Source organism: Cryptomeria japonica, chromosome 1 (assembly GCF_030272615.1).
Source record: "Cryptomeria japonica chromosome 1, Sugi_1.0, whole genome shotgun sequence".
Lineage (NCBI taxonomy): Eukaryota > Viridiplantae > Streptophyta > Pinopsida > Cupressales > Cupressaceae > Cryptomeria > Cryptomeria japonica.
In genome coordinates, this window is record NC_081405.1 from 179,981,165 (window position 1) to 180,006,851 (window position 25,687).

Genomic DNA, 25,687 nt, shown 5'->3' on the forward strand with positions numbered 1-25,687 from the left:
AATGTCTTCCTCAACTTTTAAAGGTAAATCTTTCACTATTGACAACTTGCTTGATCTTGTGCATACTAATTTATGTGGTCCTATGAAAACTAGAAGTGTGCAGGGTGATAGGTACTTCATGATTCTCACTGATGACTGCTCAAGAATGATGTGGGTCAAATTCTTGAAAGACAAGTCTGAAGCTTTTGGGAAATTCAAAGCTTTCAGAGCATTAGTGGAAAAGGAAAGCGGTAAAAGGATCAAGTGTCTCAGAACTGATCAAGGAGGGGAATTCACTTCCAGTGAATTCAACAAGTACTGTGAAGAATTTGGCATCAAGAGACAGCTGTCTGCCCCCTGGACTCCACAATAGAATGCTCTAGCAGAGAGGAATAACTAGATTATGGTTGAAGCAGCTAGAACTATGTTGATCCAAGGAAAGGTTGCTCACACCTTTTGGAGAGAAGCGGTGAGCACTGCAGTTTACACTATGAACTGGGTACTCATCAAAAAGGGCAAGGAGAAAACTCCTTATGAGTATTAGAGTAGTAAGACCCCTGTGGTAAATTATTTTAAGGTCTTTGGTAGCAAATGTTACATCAAGAGGAGTGAACATCAAGGCAAATTTGAAGCTAAATATGATGAAGGAATATTTCTAGGATATTCCACCAAGAGTAAAGCTTTCAATTGCTACAATAATAGGACTCAGAGAATTATGGAAAGCATCAATGTAAGAGTTGATGAATCCTCTGAGAAGACTGAGAAAACCGGCAGTGAGCAAGTTGTAAATGAACTAGTTGCAACCTTTTAGGAACTAGTTGTCAGTCATGCAAGCACCAGTAATAGTGTTCTTGAACCGGTGAATGTTGATACTGATGAGGATAAGGATGAAGAAGAAAAGCAAGAAGAACCAATTAAGACCATTCCTCGGTATGTCAAGTTGAATCATGATCCCAAAAAGATCATAGGTGATAAGGATGCAGGAATCCTTACCAGAAGAAAGATCAAAGAAAACTTATGTATGATCTCTGAATCTGAGCCTAAATCATTCAAAGAGGCTCATAATGATGAAGACTAGATCAAGGCAATGGAAGAAGAACTTGACTAGATAGAGAAAAATGGTACATGGTCCTTGGTACCCAGACTAGAGCATAAGAATGTCATTGGCACCAAATGGGTGTTTAGAAATAAGTTGAATGAGGATGGCACAGTGATTAGGAATAAAGCCAGACTGGTATGCAAAGGATATGCTCAAGAAGAAGGTGAAGACTATGGGGAAACCTTTTCTCCTATAGCTAGATTGGAAGGAGTTCGTATGCTTCTTGCATATGCAACTTTTAAGAGATTCAAGGTGTATCAAATGGATGTAAAATCTGCATTCTTAAATGGTGTACTTGAAGAGGAGGTATATATTGAGCAACCAGATGGGTTTGCCCTATCTGAAGATAGTGACATGGTATGTAGGCTACACAAAGCATTATATGGTCTAAAGCAAGCACCTAAGGCATGGTATGAGCACCTACATTCCCATCTTGTGAAGATTGGATTTGAGAGAACAAGTGAAGATAGTAATATCTACTTGAAGTCTGAAGAAGATCAGATCCTGATATGTGAAGTCTTTGTTGATGACATCATCTTTGGTGGAGATGACAAGATGAGTCATGAGTTTGCTGATGAGATGAAGAAAGAGTTTGAAATGTCACTCATAGGGGAGATTAAGTTTTTCATTGGACTATAGATCTAGCAGATGAAAGATGGAATCTTCATCACTCAGTCCAAATATGTCAAAGAGGTGTTGAAGACTTTTGGCATGGAAGATAGAAAACTGGTTGGTACACCGATGGTGAGTGGTTGCAAATTGACAAAGGAAGATGATTCTTCACTGGTTGATGAGAAGGAATACCGATCAATGATTGGTAAGTTGCACTATGTAGTGCATAGCAAATCAGATATTGCACATGCAGTTGGCATCACTACAAGGTTCCAGAAGAGTCCAAGAGAATCTCACTTGAGTGCAGTCAAGCAGATTCTTAGGTATCTAAAGGGAACAATTGAGTATGGATTGTGCTACCCATACAACAATAATTTCATTCTGAAAGTATTCATAGATGCTGATTGGGTCGGTAATGTGGATGACCAAAAGAGCACAACCGGTGGTGCATTCTTTCTCGGTGGTAGAATGGTCTCATGGATGAGTAAAAAGCAGAGTTGCATCTCTCAGTCTACAATGGAAGCAGAATATGTTGCAGCTTTCATTAACTATACTTAGACAATCTGGATGAAGCATGTACTGGAAGGCTTCAAGATCCCTATACCTGAACTGGTAAGTATATTCTATGATAACACAAGTGTTATCAATATATCAAAAAATCTAGTTTTACATTCTAGAACCAATCATTTTGAGCTTAAGTATCATTTCTTGAGGGAAAAGGTTCAGAATAAAGAGATTGCACTGGAGCATGTGTCCAGTAAGGAGCAGTTAGTAGACATATTTACCAAGCCTCTCCCAAAGACAACATTTGTGCATTTGAGAGGTGAATTAGGGGTATTGCCCCTTCAGGAGGTGAACTAAAAGTGGTTGTTCCACATCAGTCAGGTACTGGATAGACAAATCTTTGGTTGATTGGTGTGTTTAAGGATGCTACTCCTCAAGGGGAGCAACATAAGGAAACAGTGGTGATTGTACCTCCACTTTGGTATTGTTGTCAAAGGGGGACAAGAAGTGAAGCGAAAAGATATCCGCAGCAAATGGGGAGAAGAAGTGAAGTGAAAAGACATCTACAGCAAATGGGGATAAGATGTGAAGCAGAGAAGATATCTTTTGTATATTTCCATCAATGCCAAAGGGGAAGATTGTTGGCATTATGTGAACTGGCATGAGCCTTATGTAAACTGGCATGAAGACATAATGATATTATATGTTGTCATTGATGTCAATATGAGACATAATGTGAACTGCCACATGAGATAAGTGAAGAAAGAGATACGGGCATATGTGTGAACCGGTATATGCCAAAGTGAAGCAACACATTTGTTCAAAGTGAACCAGCATGCAGTTATGGGAACCAGCAGATGGAATCACTATATGACTACCAGTTGGTAAGGTAACTTCCACTTTGGGGTTTCTAGTTGGAGTATCTCAAGTCTGTGTGACTCAATTAGTGATCTTTGTGTGATGAGTTAGTAGTATGATGGATGACAGATCATGTTGCCACATAAGCTCTGTGCACATGAAGGATCTTGCATCAAGAAGACTATTCCTATCTACCTCAGGAATGTGCGAAGTCTGTCAAATAGTGATAACACATGATGGGTTATCAGCCACCATGAAAACGGTGGATAATGGATGATGGAGAATGTCTTGAGATCGACTCAAGACTGGTGCATTCAATGTAGTATGTTTCAACGGTCAGGATCGAACCATTTGAATTGCTCAACCTAACAGGTTTAGGGTTTAGGGTTTTTGCTACTGACCTGCATGTTCCCTATAAGGTCAATATTAGGTTTCTATCTAAAGTTGTTGGCAAAAAGTTGTGAGTGTGTATCCAACGAAAGTGATACAAGATTCTTGCCAGACCATAGGAGAAAAGAGATACCTACAAAGTGTATGTGCAGAAGGAAAAGAGGAGCCTAAATGCATCTATATTAGTATTAAGTACTATTAACAGATCATTGTAATACTTGTTGATCTCTAACCACTTCAATAGTTGCAAAATCCCCTAACAGGGTAGCCTTAACTGGCTTGATTCAAAATCCCTTAAATTGGGTGGTCTTAACTAGCTTGCTATAAATCCCTTAACCGGGTAACTCAAAGCTAATGAGTTCTGAGAAGCTAGAGAAGCTTAGGAGATCCTTTTAGCTATTGAGTTCTTAAAATCCTCTAACAAGGTGACCCTACCAGGTTTAACCCTTAACCGGGTATCCCCTAACCGAGTGATCCCTAATAGGATCGGTTCCTACCAGAACCTATTGTAATGTTCTTAACTGAACAAGGCTCCTAACAGAGCGGACTTCTAAAGAGTTCAAAAACTAGCTTGTGGGTATTCATCCCCACTGTGGTTTTTCCCAGTTGGGTTTCCATGTGAAAAATATGTGTGTCATGCAAAATGCTTTTGTCTTGTGATGCTTTGTTTTATCTATTATGCACATGAAGTTTCTATGTTTTATGCCTGTCTATAAAACATATTGAACTCACTGTTGTGAAGATTTGATGGTTAGGTCTACTAGTTCATGCATGAGAATATTATGATAATGTGGTATTGAGGTAAGAGAAAAGCTTAGTAAGTGACCAGTTCATGATTGTTTGAGTTATTCTAGATGCTACCGGTTGCATTTTGTTTTACTGGTATCTCTGTTTATTAGTCATTGTGAGTGTTTGCTATCAAACTGGTTTTGGACTACATTTGTGTCTGTACTGATTCACCCCCCCCTCTCAATACTGGTTTGGTACTAGTGGTTCATCATTGAGTTGTCACTATAGTGACATACAACATCCATGTCAATCTCATGACTGGGGAACCTTCTAACATACTAGTTTGCTCTTCCTTTTCTAACCATGCCATTTTGGCTGGTTACTGATTTCCTTGAATTCCTTGATTGTGTAGAAGCATTTCTCCTCATGTTCCATGCAGGTCTATGTTGATCATATCCTCTGTAATTTCTCTCATATAGAGAATGATTGATCCTCTAGCTGCCATAGGAATGCTTATACTTCTTCCTACATTCATAGCTTCTATGTCCTAATCCATTGCAGTTATAGCATACAATTTTTACATTTTTAGGAACAGTGCATGGATTCTTGATAGCATGCCCAGGAAAGGGAACATGCATGTTTCTACTTTGTGAAATATTTTGCTTATATGCATTAACTTTATATCCATTTGATCTATTATACCTAGGAAAAAAACTCTTTCTATTCCTAGTCTTCATTTCACATTCTCCTTCCCTATGACCATAACCTTTACAAGAAAAACAATAGCCTAAGAAAGAAGGCTTATTACTTACAAATTTTATTTTGCAAAACATGAGGTGATCTTATCAGTTTGGCCTCTCTATTTCTCCTTCTCTGGGCATGAATCCTGGGTTGTTCAGGCTTTACAAATGTTCCATCTGATCTCCTCTTCTTCCACGCTTGTCTTCTACTAATAGGAGGTCCTCTCCTATTCATGTTGTCGGTAACACTCTCTTCCCTTATTTTTCTTTTTCCTTTTAGATCTGCATTGTTTCTCCATGCAACACTAGATTTTCTCTTCATCCTTAGCTTCATGTCCTCACTAGTTGGAGTCAAATCTATTCTTTTCTTTAGAGCATTTCTGACTATGAGGGTCTAGCTTTTTCCATTTTCATTTGAGGAGGTAAAATGGATATCCTTTTGGGATGTCTCCGTTAGGTCCCAGGGACAACAAAGAGGGGGGGGTGAATTAGTTGTCAAATAAACTCAAATAAAAAACAAATTAACCAACTTCAATGCTTAATACCAGTAAACCAATCTTTTGTCCTGGTAGATAGTTTTATCAGTTAATTGCAATAGCGGTAAAGATTAATGCATGAAATAGAAACACAATAACATCCACAATACATAACACCAATATTTGTACGTGGAAACCCTGTAAGGGGAAAAACCACGGTGGGAAATATTACCCACAATTAGATGATACTACTGTAGATAGTATGTGTATACAAATGGGGTCTACACATGAAGAAAGGCCAAGCACCTAGAGCTCACTGCTCAAACACAAATAGGAGTCAAACTGACTACAATTGGATGGTTAAATCCAATAAGGATGTACTGCTCAAAATAACATCTTACTATGTTGGATTCAGTACCAATGTAGTTCTAATTGTCTTCACAAAAACCTTGCTTCACCTTCAAATGATATCTATGTGTAAAGCTCTTCTTATTCTTGCATATAGTGAATTATATCTTCCTTCACATTCCACACACTTGATCTTACATTTATATCAAGACCTAAGACCAATTTTACTAGGTCGGCTCTAAAGGCTATTACAATAAAATTAATTTACAAATAAAACAATATCCGATGCAATAACTGATTCAACATGTTGGCTTGATGCATTTACAACAATAATAAAATATCTCCATATTGTGTCATGCTGATCTGGAATAGATAAGCTTGTCGGTGTATGACCTGGACCTATTTGTTGGTAACAACAAATATGCAAATATGAATATGCCAATGAACAAATCTTCAAGACAAAGTGTCCAAATGATGTCTTTGACATAACTAGGTGTTTTCCATATCATTCCAAGTGCTGGTGAGCATTATATCCTATCGGTGTACTAGATACCGGTGGTTGTGCATAAGTCACTTGCTTTCTGATGTATATTTCCAATTCTTTAAAGTGCCAAAGTTGATAAGTGATAGTAGGTGTTGACATCAATGACAAAACCATACCAAAATACCAACAATCTCCCCATTTGGCATTGATGGCAACACAAGATGGAAAAACCATCAAAGTGCTGAAATAGAAATGCCAAATACCAAAAACCAAGAATCTCCCAAAAAAGAGATCATAACTAGAAATCAAAATATAGATACAGAGAGTAATAACAATCTCTCCCCAAATGAATAATCTCTCCCCAAAAGATAAAGTGCTTTTCCATAGATATCTCTCCCCCTTTGACATCAAATGCCAAAGCCAATACAAAACCAGATTTAAATACAAAATACCAACCAATTCAGTATACCAACTACTCCCCTTGAGAAGTAGCTTCCACATCAAAGCCAGAGTAAAAGATTTCTCTGTTGATTCTGTCGGTTGATGACAAAAATCAACTATCTAAGTCTCTACCCGTGGGGGTATGAACCCAAGCTGGTCTCTAAGATATTCAAAGGTCTCCTTAGGTAGAGGTTTAGTGAAAATATCTGCAATCTGCTCTTTAGTATTCACATAAACTAGTTTTACTTCTTTTGCTTCAACATTCTCTTTCAAAAAATTCAGTTTGATAGAAACATGTTTAGTTTTAGAATGTAATACTGGATTCTTAGATATAACAATTGTTGTAGTGTTATCACAATAGATAGTTATGGGTTCCTTGCATTTTACCTTTATGTCCTTCAACATTTGCTTAAGCCATAATACCTGTGTACAGTTAGTTGCTGCTACAACATATTCTAATTCAGCTATTGATAAAGATGTACAACTTTGTTTCTCACTCAACCAAGAAATTAATCTCCTGCCAAGAAAAAATGCTCCACCAGTGGTGCTTTTTCTATCATCCACATCTCCTACCCAATTTGCATTTGTCTATGCACATAATTCAAAGTTTTCATCTCTAGGATACCATAAGCCAAAATTTGTAGTTCCTTGTAAGTACCAGAAAATCCTTTTTACTGTTGATTCATGATTTTGTCTAGGATTACTCTGAAATCTTGAAACAATACATGCTACATTCATAATATTAGGTCTTCTTTGTGTCAAATATAGTAGGCCTCCTATCATAGATTTGTACCTAGTCAGATTAACAGGTGTAGATTCATCCCTTAGTGATAATTTGTCATTCGTAGTCATAGGTGTGCTTACTGGTTTAGAGTTTTCCATCCCAAATTTCTTTAGTAACTCCTTCAGGTACTTGGATTGACTCAAGAATATACCTTTATCAATATGTGAAATCTGCAATCCTAAAAAGAATTTTATTTCTCCAATCATAGACATTTCAAATTCTTGTTGCATTTCAATAGAAAAGGCTTTACACAATTCATCTTCTCCTCTAAAGATTATATCATCAACAAAAACTTCTATAACCAAGATGTCATCATTAGTCACTTTATAGTATAAGTTGCTATTAGCATTACTTTTAGAAAAACCAATCTTCAAAAGATACTTATCCAATCTTGCATACCAAGCTCTTGGAGCTTGCTTCAACCCATACAAAGCTTTCCTTAACCTGCAAACCATGTCTTTGTTATCTGTCAAAGAAAATCCATTAGGTTGTTCAATGTAAACTTCTTCTTCAAGATCTCCATTCAGAAATGCACATTTAATATCCATTTGATATAATTTGTAGTTCTTGTGTGTTGCAAAAGCCAAGAATAATCTGACTGCCTCAATTCTAGCTACTGGTGCAAAGGTTTCATTATAATCAATTCCTTCTTTTTGAGAATATCCCTTACATACTAGTCTTTCTTTATTCTTGATTACCTTACCATCTTCTTTAAGTTTGTTTTTGAATACCCATTTTGTTCCAATCACATTTTTGTCTTTAGGCCGGGGAACTAATGTCCATGTGTTATTCTTCTCAATTTGTTCTAGTTCCTCTTCCATAGCTTTAATCTAGTGTTTATCTTCACATGCCTCATTAATTGATGATGGTTCAATTTGAGAAATAAGACATACCTCTTCATTTGCTAGTCTTTCTCTTGTCATAACTCCTTTATACTTGTTTCCAATTATCTGATATTCAGAGTGATTTAGTCTTACATACCGAGGTGCCTTTGTTTGTTGTTGTTCCTCAGTTACAGTGGAATTTTCATATGATACCAGTGTAACTGGATCTTCATTTTGTACCAGTGGGTTCAATGTAGATTCATTTATTAGAATCTTTGTTGCCGGTTCAAAATCTATATACCTTGAAGTTCCTCTGAATTGTTCATCAATTTTCACATTTGTACTCTCAACAATTTTTTGCAATCTTTTGTTAAAACATCTATATGCCTTCATTTTAGATGACTAACCAAGAAATATTCCTTCATCACTTCTATGATCAAATTTGCCAATATACTCATCTCTTCTAATATAGAATTTACTTTCAAATATTCGGAAATATTTAAGAGTAGGAGTAATACCAAACCATAGTTCATGAGGGGTCTTACTGGTTTCTCCTTTGATGTGAACTTTTTTGAATGTATAGACCGTTGTGGTTGCTTCCTCTCTCCAATATACATGTGGTAGATTTGCTTCAGATAACATACTTCTAGCTACATCCAAGATAGTTCTATTTTTCCTTTCTACAACTCTATTCTGTTGTGGTGTCCAGGGTGTTGATAACTATCTTCTAATTCCATTCACTTCATAGAATGCATTAAATTTCTTAGATGTAAATTCTCCTCCTTGATTTGACCTCATACATTTGATTTTCTTACCGGATTCATTCTCTACCATTGCTTTGAATAGTTTGAACTTCCTAAGTGCTTCTAATTTTTCTCTGAGAAAAGTAACCCAACACATTCTAGAGTAGTCATCAATGATTAGCATGAAATATCTATCACCTTGTAAACTTTTAGTTCTAGCTGAACCACACAAATCAATATGAATTTAAGTCAAGAGAATTATTTGATTTTTCTGGAATACTTTTAAAAGTAGCTCTAACTTTTTTTCCAAATTGACATTCCTTACATACTGGATTGTGAGGCTTAACAATCTTAGGTAAATCTCTAACTACCTTAGTAGTACTAATTTTTACTATGCAATCAAAATTTACATGACAATCCTTTATGCCATAGCCAACTTTCATCAATATGTACAATCAAGCATGTCTTTTCACTGTTATTCAAATGAAATATATTACCTCTAGTTTGATTACCAGTTGCAATTTCCAAACTAGTTTTGTTCATAATTTTGCATTTACCATTTTTGAATTATAACTAAAATCCTTTCTCAACTAATTGACCAACACTCAAAAGATTATGCTTTAAAAATTCTACATAGTAAACATTGTTAGTGTTATGCTTACCATCAAGAGATATTGTACCTTTACCTTTGATTAAGCAAGCTCTGTCATCTCCAAATCTTACTAGACCTCCATTATATTCCTGAAAAGTCAAGAATTTTCTTTTATCACCAGTCATATGATGTGAGCATCCTGAATAATTGATCCATTCATCCTTAACTTCAACTTTAGCTTCCAGGGCCTACTCTACCAGTGGAACAGTAGGTGCTGATTGAAACATGAGGAAAATTTTTGACTGTGGAATCTCCTTCATTCAATGTTTCCAAGTGATCCCAAATAGCTTTAGTAGTTGATCTATCGGATAATCCCATGATTTGTTGATCTGATAATGCACTCAAAAGTGCTTCTCTAGCTTTGCAATCATTTTCCTCATATTTCCTAAGGTAGGTGGACTAGGCTGACCAGGAGTAGGAACAGTATAGCCTTTCTTTGTAACTTCCTAGATGTCCTTTCCAATGCAATTCAAATGCGTCTCCATTCTGATCTTCCATATGCCATAGTTGGTTCCATCAAGTTTAGGACTATCCTTCTTGAAATAGTTAGTAGGCATTGGATCTCCTCAATCTATTAAACTTCTACAAAAAGAGGACTAGGCTCTGATACCAATTGTTAGGTCTCAAGGACAACTAAGAGGGGGGGTGCATCAGTTGTCAAATAAACTCAAATAAAAAACAACTTAACCAAATTTAATGCTTAATACCGATAAACCAGTCTTTTGTCTCGGTAGACATTTTTATCAGTTAATTGCAATACAGGTAAAGTTTAATGCATGAAATAGAAACACAATAACATCCACAACACATAACACCAATATTTGTACGTGGAAACCCTGTATGGGGAAAAACCAAGGTGGAAAATCTTACCCACATTCAGATGATACTACTGCAGATAATATGTGTATAAAAATGGAGTCTGCACATGCAGAAAGGCCAAGTGCCTAGAGCTCACTGCTCAAACACAAATAGGAGTCACGCTGACTACAATTGGATGGTTAAATCCAATAAGGATGTACTACTCAAAATAGCATCTTACTATGTTGGATTCAGTATCGGTGAAGTTCTGATTGTCTTCACAAAAACCTTGCTTCACCTTCAAATGATATCTGTGTGTAAAGCTCTTCTTATTCTCGCATATACCGAATTATATATTCCTTCACATTCCACACACTCAATCTTACAAATAAGATCTTACATTTATATCATAACCTAAGACCAATTTTAGTAGGTCGGCTCTAAAGGATATTATAATAAAATCAATTTACAAATAAAACAATATCTAATGCAATAACTGATTCAACATGTCGGCTTGATGCATTTACAACAATAATAAAACATCTCCATATCATGTCATGCTGATCTAGAATAGATAATCCTGTCGGTGTATGACCTGGACCTATTTGTCGGTAACAACAAATATGCAAATATGAATATACCAATAAAAAAATCTCCAAGACAAAGTGTCCAAATGATGTCTTCGACATAACTATGTGTTTTCAATATCATTCCAAGTGTCAGTGAACATTATATCCTACCAGTGTACCAGATACCAGTGGCTGTGCATAAGTCACTTGCTTGCCAGTGTATATTTCCAATTGTTCAAAGTGCCAGAATTGATAAGTGATAGTAGGTGTTGTCATCAATGACAAAACCATACCAATTTACCAACAGTCTCCCTACTTGTGGAGCATTCACCTATGACATATCCTAATCCTCTAGTATCCTTGGTGTGTTTTTCTTTACTTAACATTGTTGTTATTTGATTCTTCAAGTCATATTCTCAACCGGCTGCATTCATCATGAATTGAATCTTTGTAATTTTGAAAATCCTTTCTAACACTTTGCAGCTCATCTAGCGCACTTACCAGTTCAATTTCAAGATCTACTTTGGCTTCATATTCATCATCACTCCCAAACACATCTTGCCAGTGGGATCTATTTGCCTTGTCATACTCTGATGTGTGTGCATCACTTTCTATCTCTTGTGTCATGAAGAGATGAGTTTCCTCTTCATCAAAACTACAATAGTTGATCGATCTGCTATCAACACTTCCATATGTGTCTAAATTGTTGTCCTTCATGCTTCCACAATCTGATTCAATAGTGCATGGCTCATTTTCATAAAGCTTCTTCATCCTATCTCATAGACTCTTTGTCAATCTGCACTTATCCACCTGTGAGAGAACATCACTTGTGATCCCATTGAATACAGCCTTCATGCCTTCTTTGTTGCATATACATCTTCTTTCTTCTTCAGTACTAGTGGGAGTGCAAACAATCCTAGGGAGACCATTAACAACCGCCATCCAGATATCATAACCTAGGGAGGATAGGTAGACTTCCATTCTATAATCCCAAATAGAATAGTTTGATCCATTAAACACTGGAGCAATGATTGAAACTAAACAGACCATTGTGTCCTTAAGCTAGAATGTACCCAAGCTAGAGAAAGCTCACCTAACTAGGAACCTATGCTTTGATACCAATTGTTAGACATAATGTACCACTAAGAGAGGGGTGAATCAGTGGTATTTAACTTTTCCCTTTAACAACTTGGATGTGTATATTGGTTATGGGATCCAACACAATGTAGACTTACCGGTTAGTGGGGAGACAAAAAGACACATGCAATCACACACAAAGGGTCATCACATAACACTAGCATGTACGAGGAAAACCCAAGATGGGAAAAACCTTGGTGAGCAATGTTGTTGGAGTCTACTACTCCAATCTAGCCTCACAATAAAAAATTTGTTCCAATGTTTAGGGCACCAACCCAAGGAGCACCAACCCCTAACTTTTTTATGGGCTACAACCCAAAGGAGATACAACCCCTACACCGAGCTACAAATCAATGATGACAATGAAAACATCAATTACAAAAGTAGTTATCTTATTACAAGTGAATCTTGCAACTATTTCTTATACCTTACTCTGTCGGTGAGATACTTTCTCTTCTACACCAACTCATTCTTCTGCTACTCTCCATTGCTACTTTGCTTGCCGCTAAACTCTACTAGTTCACCTCTCTTCTATTCCTCTCTTACTGAATCTCCTCCTGACTACTCTGCTCTTCACTAGTACTATACTAGTTCTATGTCTGCCTACTATGTAGCTTCCTTCACCTCTGCTCTGCCAGTATGGACACTATCAGTTCTGCTCTTCTACTGGTTGAACACTTCAACCAAGTTCTCCCTCAAACTTAATCTCTTCTTCGATACTCGTTGAGCACTTTGCTGATTTTCTCTCACATGTTGAAGTAATACACTTTGGAGCTGCACAATATCTCTCTCTCTTAAGCAGCAACTTCACTATGTCCTTGCCCTGCATATTTATAGCCTGGTTTTCTAGCCAAAGGCCAATTCAAATCTTAGGCAGTTAGGGTTTCCTCATCATCCTTGAGGCAAACCAATTCCAATCAAATCTTTCCCCATTTTATCTTTTTGACAATCAACTATACACTTTCGCCATTAACGTGCCTTCTTGATCATGCCTTCTTTCTTTGGCAATATGAAATCAGCCTGTCGGCACTCCTCAGTCAATCGCCATAAATGGCTCAATTTTTTTCTTTTCCAACTCTAATCTGCACAATCAAAATGTCTTGGATCTCAAGTCGCACACCTCTACAACTCTACCTTGAGAATCATAGTCACCATTAATGTCAGACCAATCACAACTACCTCTTTGACACCAAACAACACTTTCCTTTGCACATTTTCCATCTCAGCTCCACATGGCATCACAATAAATATCCTCCTCATCACACTATTATATTAGTTTAACTTGGTCACTAACCACACACATAACTAGTATGCCCATACCAGTTTACGAATCCTACCGGCACTAACCACCTTGCCGGTTGTCCTTCTTGTCATGACCTTTTCTAATTTGTCTATGCAACCCTTATGTCTACACTTCACCACTTTGTCGATGTCTCACACTCTACTAGTTACCTCAGCATATCTTCACTATGATGAAGTGTCAGTGGAACACTCAAACAAGTCTTCAGACATTTCAATCCAAAAGATGCAGATTCTCATCATGTAGGAGTCTTCTGCACCTGCACCTTGTCCATATTACCAGTGAGCTTTCATACTAGTAACCACTCTTGATGACACCATGTCATCAACCTTCAACGAACTCCATCTTTATCTGGTGACAACCTTATCTTCTTTTTCTTTTCTTTGATGTTTCACTAGTTGACATAACATGTCAACTATCACCAATGCAAATTTTGGTAAATATGTCTATCGATGGGCAACATACTTTCCTTCTTGTCGGTGAGACACATTGATGACACCAAGTCATCACACTCCAACTATTTTGCATCAACCTTCCTTTAGTATCTTGATATCCCATGTATATTCTTGCAAACTCACTAGCATTCTTCTCCATCAAACCAGTTCTCCTATCATCTAGTTTGTCAAGATGACAAACACACCATCTCACCTCCTAATTCTTTTACTTGTATAGTTGGTTTCTGCATTCAATCACCTATCTATCTCAGGGAATCATTCTGTTGGTACAAGTGACTTTACTAAGGGGAGGATACATCATCCACATGACATATGTCATCCAGCACATAGAAGGGACATACTTTGTTAACCTATCACCTAGCCTGGGATAGATTCTTCAACTAGTGGGGGTCCTACTATTTATCCTTACACTAGAAATCTAGTGGATTGCTCATACTTTTCCTTCAGTGTTGATGTGAACCAAAATAGCATTCTGCCACTTTAGTACACTCAAAGCCCATCGAGTAATCTCTTCATCCTGGTTGTATGCAACACTATATCAACAACCCTTTTACTAAGTGGTCACTTTACTGCATATAAAACATACCAATACACATTGGCTCTTCCTTTTGCATGAAGATGGTCACCTAGTTGTCACTAATGACAACACAACAACACTTCTCCCATAGCAGTCCAACTTCTATTTTGATCTACATCAAACTCTGATGCCAACAACCTTTTGTTCACTAGTTGACATCAATGTCAAAGATACTAGTAACATCCTATACTGATTGACATCAATGACAACACAATGCCAACAATGTTCACATGCTCATCACCACTATAGATATCCTCAAGTTTCTTCCACACATCATAAGCACTCTCCAAACCATGGACATCAACATACTCAGAATCAAACAAGGAACTAATAATTGCCTCCAATGCTTGATTATTCTCTTGTTGCTCCTTTTGATCATCTGTTAAATCCCACTAGGTAAAATATATTTGGTAACAACATGTTCCCAGTATTGACTTCCTAGACTCTTGATATAGCTCTTCATCCTATCACTCCATATTCTATAATTTTCCCTATTAAACTTTGGACCTTATTTCTTCATCATGTTCTTCTAGATCTTTACCTCAAGTTGTTAGGCTTAGATAATAGAGGACCTAAATAGCTCTAATACCAATTGATGAAATGATGAATCAATAAGGATCTAGACAACTACTGAGAGGAGGGGGGGTGAATCAATAGATATAATAACCAACTAAAATTTCACCAAACTCAAAACCAAACTCACAAATCAATCACTAAATTATAAACTGCAACTACACTCTCAGGTTTACCAGTTGACTGGCATAACAAAATAACAATGTAACAAATCTGAAACTATCAAACAATTTGACCAAAACATCAAAACACTTTACTAACATTAGTAAATGCACATTTTAGATCACATCCAGTCATCTTAACATATCTAGGTGGATTTATCAATTAAGGAAATTAACCATATCAAAACATAACCACAAAAACCATTCACCACTTGACACAATGATTTTTGATGTGGAAATACAAATGGGAAAAACTATGGTGGGGATGAATACCCACAAATATTATGAACTCTTTTGAAGTTTTCCCTATTAAGAACCAAGCCTTCTTAGAAGATTTTCTAAAATGTCTTGTTAAAAACAGACCTAGTTAAGGACCACCCAGTTAAGGGATTGACTACAATGCCCTGTTAAAAGAAATACAATGTTAGGAGTAAGCTAATGGATCACCTGCTTAGAGGATTTAAAGAACACTAAGCCTATTAAAGCTTACCTAGTTGAGGGATTTAACTATTGTAATTGTAAAGAACAGGAGTTTTTTGGTCTAGTAAATAAAGATACTATGCTTGATCATATCCTTTTCATGCTCCTATTTGCCTTCAAACATTCTACAAATACTCCTTTTGGTTCAGCAATCAATCACACTAACACTTAAGCAAAATTTCCAACACTACTACAAAACAACTCATCAACCTTATAATAAAAACAATAGGTTGGTAACACATCACAAACCTAAGATCTCATAGAGATTACAAACAAATCAATTCAAACATGACCGTTAGATCACATAGCAATCATCAGCACATTGTTCAAGACAACCTCGATCGCTCCTTGATCATCGCTCATCAAATTTTGTAACTCATCATGTGGTTTCCACTTCATGCAATGTACTCACTCATTCCCAAGATAAAAATATTATTTGTATGTGCCAAAAACCACTAAAAACTCATCACATGCACCATGCATATGTGGCATAATCATCTTCGATCATCATTTGATCATATATCAACACAACCAATTCACCAAGCTCCATCGGTTAGGGTTTGGCATATGAAGAGGTAGGGAAACTGGTTGATCTCACTTCTTCAATAGTAATACTAGTTTCCATCACTTATTCAACTACCTATTGCAAAAACAACTCCATTACCAGTTAAAATTGACATCAATGACAACACAATAGTTCATCAATGCAATCTTCATGAAATGCGAACAATCTCATCTACTTGTCCCAAGCTAGAATACTTATCACAATCCATGTATAAGCCCCATCAGTCTGCAAATTTTATCTAAGTAATTTAACCAGCCCCTTAGGTCAGAGCATAAGACATAAAATACATACGCCGTAACAATGCAATGAATGAGAAAAACCCTTGATCTTACTCATTCAAAACATAACAGAGTCACATACTAGTGAAAATAAATTTGAAATATGATTTCATTCATTTAATAAGCTATTTTTTGTTACAAATCACCTTACATATAACTCTTTCAAGAACCTACAATAATATATGACACAGGACCCATTTTATTTGCTCTATAAATTCCTATTATAGTCTACTCTTTTCACCTAGACTCATTGTTTATGACCAAGGATTTGGATCCAAACTTGTGGACCGAATTTCTCGACCTCGTCTCATGGCCTTGAATTCCCTTTTATAGAAACAAGGGAGAAAACAAGCTTCAAGCTAGAGGAGACACCTATCACAAGCTGATAAGACCACTTGTAACTTTGCTACAGAAATATTCCTCATAGTCTCCCAAAAGAAAACTATCCATACTGGAGTTCATGATGAAGTAGAACCAAAATTCATAACTGCATTTTTGTAGAAGAAAAACTTGTTGAGCCATGCCACTATCACCCCTAATGCTTCCAGATGGACCGTGAGATGTGCCTTGGTGCTCTATAGAGTATTTCCCTTCCTGAAGAGGATTTAGATCCTAGCAAGAAGTAAAATCACCCCTCAGATAGAGGAGGAGATAAAGCCTTTATGCCCAAGATCAGAGAAAGTGGAATGAGGATCTTGCAGAGGAACATAAAATGAGAGGGAGGGGTTGCATCTTCCATGTAGTTGCAAAGATGACTAGTTACAATCTCCTCCCCAAGTTTGATCTATTCCTGTTCCTCCATGAGGTCCTTCCTTCTACCAACGAGTGACAGAGGAGAGACAGAGGATGTGTCATGCAAGGCTTGTTCTGATAAGAAATGGATTTTAAGCCTCCATTGACTATTCTCTCCACTTTTAAGACTCCATTGACTATAAGCATACTCACTCACAATGGATTTTGATCCAGTATCATAGATATCAGTGTAACTCCTAGCACGATATTGCTCAAAAATCACTTTCATCATTTCAAAAACTTATGAGAAGATAATGAATTTTTGTTCTTTCTACCAACTGAGAACACCACTTAACTATATTTATAATGAAAATACCTTTCTTGGAGGTGCTCATGCATGGGAAAAATCATCATTTCAATGCTTTTCTACTCATCCTGCCAGCAAATGGATTCAAGAAATCATATCCATCAAATAAAACAAACCGTCAGATTCAAACTACCAATCCACTGCCCTTTGACCAAATTCACCTTATGGGAACAATTTTGTTCTTGATTACTTGATTTCTTGACTGGAAAATTTATTTTTTGAGAATCCCCTTTTTGGATATTGGGTCCTTATCTTCTAAAACATTCTCAACAATGATTTCTTAATTTTCTGCCTTACTATGAGAATATTTGATAGTACACATCCTATGATTGTATTGAAATTTCCTTGATCACTTCATTTCCAACTCATAAATCATCCTTATCCTTTCATCCCTCTGAAAATCTCAACTTTTTGTTGTGGTGGCAATGAGAAATTGTTGAGATTGCCACCTCTAGAACTACAATCTTTGTCCATTCATCATGACTCAACCCAACAAATAGCCCTTAGAGTAGGCTTCTTGAAAATCAGTCGGCCTCTATGTATCTCGACTTGTCTCTATTTATTCCATGTTGACAAGCTTATTCCCTTCTGCCTTTATTTTCCTGCGTGAATGACAATGAAATAGTTCAAGTCACCCCCTTTAAAAAACACATTATATCCACTATAGATTTGTCCAGCATAGCATATCATTTGGTCATTATTAGTCAACATTGATATTGACCCTCCAATGTGGTAAATGGGCCCATAAAAATATGATGAAATGTTGCGAAATCACCTCTGAATCTCAACTCTATCAGTCGCCCCACTGTCAAACCTTTTCAGCTTGCCTGGGACACATGGCACCATCTCATGATGTCATCATCTGATCTTCTCGTTCATAACATGGAGGTTAAAATGTCCTCTCAATATTTGTTGCTATCCTTCAAGCATCTTCCCGCTTGGGTCACAACATCGCTGTCCATTTGATGCTCGTGCAAAATCATGGAGATATTGGCCAAAATATTAAGGCCAGACCTAGAAAAAATAAATACCCCATAAAATATTAAAAGGGGGCTTGACCATAGTGAAAAGACATAAGATTTAGGAAAATTTAAAAGGTCGACAGAAGAAAATAATGCTTAGGAAAAGGAATGCGGTCTCCTTCGACGATGGAAAAGACCCGCATGTTTAAGTGAAAAAGCTAATAAAGAAACATAACAAGCTTTAGGTTTAAAACAAAAGGCTCACTCGAGAACACATAAACCTAGAAACCATTAACCTAGAGGGTAAAAATAGAGAGCAACATTAATTCAAAATGACTAAAACTTTGCTAGGGACATCAAATTTTTGCATTGTCATTTTCAGGGCTATCACACTTTTGGCCTAATTTGCATTAGTATATAAGATTTTAACATGAAATATCCACCTTTTTTCTATCAAATTCCAAATTCCATAGTACCTTTCAAGTATCTCAAAATTATTTTCATGGCTTGCTCATGAGTAACCTTTGGATTTGCCTAAAATCTAGAAACTAGACAAATAGCCTACATGATATCTGATCTAGATGCATACAACAATCCACTAATCATTGACTTGTACTTATTTTGTTCAACTTATAGAGACTCATCATATTTTCTCAACTTCAATCCAATGGTTAGAGGGGTAGTAACCGGTTTGCAATCATTAAAAACAAACTTCTTCAACATTTCATTCACATACTTTCTTTGAGAGATAGAAATTCCATCTTTTAGTTGAATAACTTGCAACCCAAGAAAGAAAGATAACTCACTAATCATTGACATCTCAAATTCATTATGCATCTCCTTAGAAAATTATTTGCATACATCATTATCTCCTCCACATATAATATCATCAACATACACTATAACAATCAACAACTTATCTGCAACAATCTTGAAAGCCAAACTTCTTCAACATTTCCTTCACTTAATTTCTTTGAGAGATAAAAATTTCATCTTCTAATTGAATAACTTGCAACCGAAGAAAGAAAGATAACTTGCCAATCATTGACATCACAAATTTGTTATGCATCTCCTTAGAAAATTATTTGCATAGATCGTCATCTCCTCCAAATATAATATCATCAACATACACTATAACAATCAATAGCTTATCTTCATCAATCTTGAAATAAAGATTACTGTCTATTCTACCTTTCCTAAAATTTTGTTGAAGTAAATACCTATCCAACCTTGCATACCAAGATCTAGGTGCATGTTTAATTCCATACAAATCTTTCTTCAATCTACACACCATATCTAGGCCTTCTATCAATCTAAGTCCATCTAGTTGCTCAATATAAACTTCTTCTTCTAGATCTCCATTCAAAAATGCTAATTTTCTATCTGATATACTTTAAACTTCTTGTAGGCAAAAAATGTAAGAAACATTTGTATAGCTTCCATCCTTGCTATAGGAGAAAAAATTTCTTCAAAGTCTATGCCTTCTACTTGAGAATAACCTTTACATACTAGTTATGCTTGATTCCTTATCACTTGTCCTTACTCATTCAACTTATTCCTAAATACCCACGTAGTTCAAATTACATTCTTGTCCATCGGTCTAGGTACCAGCTCCCATATCTTGATCTTTTGAATCTGATTTAGTTCTTCTTTCATTGCCTTTACCCAAATTTCATCTTTTCTTGCTTCCTCATAAGTCTTTGGCTCAGTCATTGATAGAAAATAGTAATTAGCTTGATCTTGAGCTTCTATAATCTTCCTTATTGTTTGAACACCTTTTGATTTATCTCCAATTATCTGATTTTTTGAATGATGCTTCTAAACATATTTAGCAGGAACTTTCACTAAATTTTCCTCTTCCTTTTTTTCTTCTTCATTTGATTCATTCTCTTTTCTTTTCTTCCAAATCACTTGTCTTCTCTAGAACTGCAAGAACAATCTCAATCTTTTGTGCTAGAAAATATTTATTCTCCTCTTTATCTTTAATGTAGTAAACATTTTCTCCTATCCTAACTCCTTCTACAACTCTTTTACTAGTCTTCCCCTTTCTAACCACACATCTGGTACTACTGAACAAAACTTCATACCCTTTTCTACACATCTGACTAACACTTAACTAACTATGTCTTATCCTTCAATAATATAAACATCATCAGTATTATGCTTACCATATATAGAAACACTAGCAATGCCTCTAATAGTTGCACACCATCTTCTCCAAATAACTTCACAAATCCTCCTCATATTTCTTGAGATTGATAAACCTATCTTTATTATCAGTTATATGATTTGAACATCTGGAGTCTATAATCCATGTATTTGATTATGTCTTAGCATGCAATGTAGTCTTAACTGGTTTCCCATCTTCCGATTTCTCCAAAGCACTCTTGTTATCTTCAATTGCTAGAAACAAGGATTCTTCACTCGAGTCACCATCAAATTCATCTATAGATGTATGTTCTTCAAAAGAGCTTAATCCCTTCTTCTCCTTTCTATTGAAATTGTGTCTTCTAAACTTGTTCTTCTTTTCATCATCATTTGGTTTCTTATTATCTTCTCTGTAAGTGCAATTAGAAGCATAATGTCCAATTCTACCACAAGAAAAACATTTTAGAGGTAACTTACCTTTATATTTCACATTTTGGATCATGAAATCTTGAAACATTATATATTCCTTCTCTCTTTCCTCTTTTCTCTTCCTCTATTTTTCAAATTTCGTAGGCTACTAAGGTACAAATAAACTGATCAATAGTATATTTTCTCAAATAATTGCTCTCTTGTTTAGAACATCTATGCAGCTTGTAGGATTTAGGAAAAGCCAACAAGATGTTATGCACAATATCACATTCCTCCAAATTTCCTCTAGTAGCTCTAATGCCATCAACAAGATTAGTCACCCTATGAATCATGTACTTCTTAATGCTTTCATCTTCCAATATTCTCATGTACTCACATGCTTCTTCTTCAAATTCATCAACCTATCCTTCTTTGTCTTCCGATCTCTTTCATATGCCAAATACAACTTGTTTCACACAACTTTAGTTTCTTTCAAACCTTTTAATCTTCCAAACACTGAATCACTTATATAGCTGAAAATTATAGCTCTAAAATTTGCATTAGATTCCTTCAACTTTATCTCATCTAAAGTATTAGTACCACCCTGTAAATATGTATATTCAGTTTGAATTATCTCCCAAATTCCATTCTACAATGTCTCCAAATGTGACTCCATTTTGTCCTTCTAGTACAAAAAAATCTACCATCAAAGATAGGAACCTTGTAATGCATGTCTTACATCATAAGAGATCTACCTCAAGCAGTTAAGCTTACTCAAGAGGAACCATGCTTTGATACCAATTGTTGAACCCAAGATAGGATTGAGGGGGGGAGGAGGGGGGGAGGGGCGGGGGGTGAATCGATCCAAATAAAATGATTATTTCAACATATACACAATTAACCAACTACACACATCAAACACATGAACACTTAGATTTATATGTGGAAAACCCAAACAAGGAAAAATGATGGTGGGAGTTAACCCACAAGATAATCCACTATATATGAAATGATTACAAAAGAGAGCTCATTGCTCCAGACTTGCACACCAAGGCTAATTGCTCATGTGGCAAGATAAAAGAGGATCTGCAAAACTTGAAGCTAACCGCACTCAGGGAAAGACATAGAAAATGATCTGAAAAGAAGGATCTACTGATCATGAAGTTGTCCTTGAAATCTCCATCAAGCGTCCAATTGAACAACACACAACTCTGATCTCAATTGCCAACACTCTGTCTCAACTCTCTACAACAGTCTTCAACATAGCTTGCATATCATTCGAACACAACTCTTTTGCTCTACTCAAACTTCCTCGGGTATTCTCTCTTCACCACATCATCTACACTCTCTCCACATTCCACACACTAACTCAAAAACATACATATTCCCCATATAAAAATATAGATCATCAAATCTTGAACCAAGTCAACTTGAATCAAAAAAGGTGAAAGTGCAAAGTTGTGTCACACTTTTATAAAGGAAATGGTCAATGCTGATTCAAAATTTTAAATTGAATCAATAGAAAGTGAAATGTATGTTTTGAATTTTGAAATGATGTAAACTAATAGAATGTATATTCTTTTGTGTATTTTATGTTTGTAATTTTTTATTAAAAAAATTTACAAAAATTTGAATATAGTTTTGTATAAAGTAAACACTCTAATTTAGTTGTTGATAAAATGTTGAAATTGAAGTTACATAAGCCGCCACACTTTATTTAATAAATTTTAACTTTTTTTCTTCAATTTTTTTGTGTATATTGGTAACTTAAAACTTTAGTGTATGGATATATTTTTTACTATTTTTTATAAATATATTATTTTCAATAAACTTGAAAAGTTGTGTGTACTAAAATATAACTCTTTCCATTTGCGACCACCTTTTTTATTCATTATTTATCCAAATTAGAAAAGAATTTTATCATATTGACATAGATTCTTTTCTCTAGTGCATCATATTTTTTTCAAAACTTTTAAATAAATTTTAGTATTTTTTCTTGTCATGATAATCAATCTTATATTTAAGTGTTGATGACCTACTTTCAATAAAAATAAAACATAAAATATAAAAAAAATTAAAATATTTAAAGAGATATATTTTGGAATATTCACTTGTTGAAATATAAAAGGCATTTTGACATTTCAAAAATAATATTATTTATAAGAGTAGGAGTTGTTGAAATATCGAGTTTTAAACAAAAAAATGGTAATTAGACCCAAAGTGATATAAAATATACATTTAGTAGACATTTCCAATTGGAAAATTTGTGGTCCATATCTAAATTATCTATAATGAATCTATATAGACCATATCTTTGAGTAAAATTAGTTTTTAGTTAGAAAAACTTAAATTCACTTTTACCAATAAGTTGGTCTAAAACATAACACACTATTATAATTTTACCCAAAAATACTTTCTGAACCAAAAACACATACACTAATCCACTCCAAGAGAAAGAGAGGACCAAAACACATCTTCTAAAGATCAATTCACTGATCTATAATCACAAGATCCTAACCAACAACATATCCAAACACTATACACTCATATAAGCAATTATCGATCAAAACATAAGCTCCAATTCAAATAACTCTAATATTAATCTCCACACGCTATAGTGAGACCCCTAATATATCAAACACACTCCCAGAAATCATATCTAGACCTAAGGATAGGTCTAACATATAATCTCACAACCAACAATGATTAATGCCACAACATCCGAACAACACAAAGATGTTTCTGAAACCACATATCCATCATATCCATGATACCAAAACCATAACCAATGAAGATACCAGTAATACTCAACACAAACAACAGATTCTGAACCCAAGCACTTCCAGAACAACCAATAGAACAACTGCACCAACAATAACACACCAAGATAACTCTACACCACAAACATTCTAGACCAAATGGGAATAACAAGTTTGACATCAATGACAACCATAACAACATATCAACTCATATTTCTAACAAATATTGCATCCATTTCTCCTTCACAAAACACCAACACATCAATAATTCCAAAAACTCTCTATAATTTCTCTAAGATGGTCCTACTAAGTATACCCCATTACATGATATGCTCTCAATCAGATGGGAGAGCCTTTCCAAAATAATGGATAAAATTACAAAGTTTTTTCATAGTTTTATAAAGAAAACAACGAACATTAATCCAACCTTTTAACTTGAATTACTAAAAGATGACATATATCTTTTAAATTTTGGAATTATGTAAACTAATAAATTTCACTTTTTAATGTATTTTTTTAATTTAATAAAAAGTCAAAAAATTTGAATATAGGTTTTTATAAAATTGATATTTTAAATTAGTTGTTTATAAAATACTACAAAAAATAAGTTGCATGGGACATTGTTGTTTGCATAGAAAATTTAAATTTTTTCTTCCATTTTTTTTGTTTACTTATAATTTGAGACTTTAGTGCGTGCATTTATTCTTTTCAAATTTTGATAAATATATTTTTAAAATATATATATTAAAATGTGTTAGTATTGAAAGCACAATTATTTCCATGGGATCTCACATTTTTTCCTTATTATTCATCTAAAATAGAAAAAAAATTATACCATCTTGACATAGATCCTTTTACCTAATGGATCATATTTTTTTCAAATATTTTTAGTAAATTTTAATATTTCACCTTGATAAAATAATCAACCTTATATTTTGGTGCCCATAACAAACCTTTAGTAAAAATAAACAATAAAATATACATAATAATTAAACTATTAAAAGGTATATATTTTTGAAAAAATTAACACATATATAAAATGTTATTTTCATATTTTTTTTTTAAATTCCATTTGCATGAGAAGAAGTTGAAACATAAAATATTTTAAATAATTTTATTCTTTTAGAAAATTTTAGTTTAAAAAGTTGTACATATCTAACTTATCTAGAAGCATACTAGTTAGATCATATGCTTCACCCAAATTGATTTTTGTTAGAAATTCCTAAATTCACTTGTGTTCATAAGATGGTCGAAAGTGTGACTTGAATTCATAATTTTACCCTAATACCATTGAAAAAGCCAATAAATCATATATGAAAAATATCAAACTAAACATCTACATAAAAATACACATTCATGGACAACCAGAAAGCACACATTTACATAAGAACAATATAATTACATCCATAATCAATATAAAAAATTTCATTAGGATGAAAGGATCTATCTGGGTAAGTGCACAAAGATGTGGGACCAAAAAGATGCCAACAAAATTTTTGGCCCCCATCAAGCGTGTGTGCCCTATTTGGTGTGCGCCAAATAGGTTTGGCATGTCGAACCTAAGGTTTGGCCATGCCAAATATGGCATGCGCCATATGGTCTTGCATTTTGACAAGTGCATTTTCATTTTGAAAAGCACAATTTTTCTTTCCCTTTCACTCTCTATCTCAAAATAAATACATAAAATATAACATTTAAGTATAAGAAATTTCTATTTGTATATATTGGTAGGATGTTTGAGATTGGTTTTAGATC